The sequence below is a fragment of the Chiloscyllium plagiosum genome, chromosome 5 (assembly GCF_004010195.1).
Source record: "Chiloscyllium plagiosum isolate BGI_BamShark_2017 chromosome 5, ASM401019v2, whole genome shotgun sequence".
Taxonomy (NCBI): domain Eukaryota; kingdom Metazoa; phylum Chordata; class Chondrichthyes; order Orectolobiformes; family Hemiscylliidae; genus Chiloscyllium; species Chiloscyllium plagiosum.
Genome location: NC_057714.1, coordinates 12,550,617 through 12,551,396, shown reverse-complemented (window position 1 = coordinate 12,551,396; position 780 = coordinate 12,550,617).

The following is a 780-nucleotide window of genomic DNA, read 5'->3' as shown; positions in this document are numbered from 1 at the left end:
AGGGGAGGGGAGGGAAATACATCCCTGGTGGTGGGGTCCGTTTGGAGGTGGCGGAAATGATGACGGATGATACGATGTATATGGAGGTTGGTGGGGTGGTAGGTGAGGACCAGTGGGGTTCTGTCCTGGTGGCGATTGGAGGGGCGGGGCTCAAGGGCGGAGGAGCGGGAAGTGGAGGCGATGCGGTGGAGGGCATCATCGATCATGTCTGAGGTGAAATTGCGGTCTTTGAAGAAGGAGGCCACCTCGGTTGCACGGTATTGGAACTGGTCCTCCTGGGAGCAGATGCGGCGGAGACGAAGGAATTGGGAATATGGGATGGCATTTTTACAGGGGGCAGGGTGGGAGGAGGTGTAGTCTATTGCATCACTGCACTAGATGTGGCCTCCTCTATATTGGGGAGAGAGGCCGCCTACTTGTGGAACGTTTCAGAGAACATCTCTGGGACACCCGGACCAACCAACTCAACCACCACGTGGCTCAACACTTCAATTCCCCCTCCCTCTCCACCAAGGACATGCAGGTCATTGGACTCCTCCATCGCCAGACCATAGCAACACGACGGTTGGAGGAAGAGCGCCTCATCTTCCGCCTAGGAAAGCTCCAACCACAAGGGATGAACTCAGATTTCTCCAGTTTCATTTCCCCTCCCTCCACCTTGTCTCAGTCAAATCCTCGAACTCAGCACCGCCTTCCTAACCTGCAATCTTCTTCCTTACCTCTCTGCCCCTACCCCCACTCTGGCCTATCACCCTCACCTTGACCTCCTTCCATCTATCG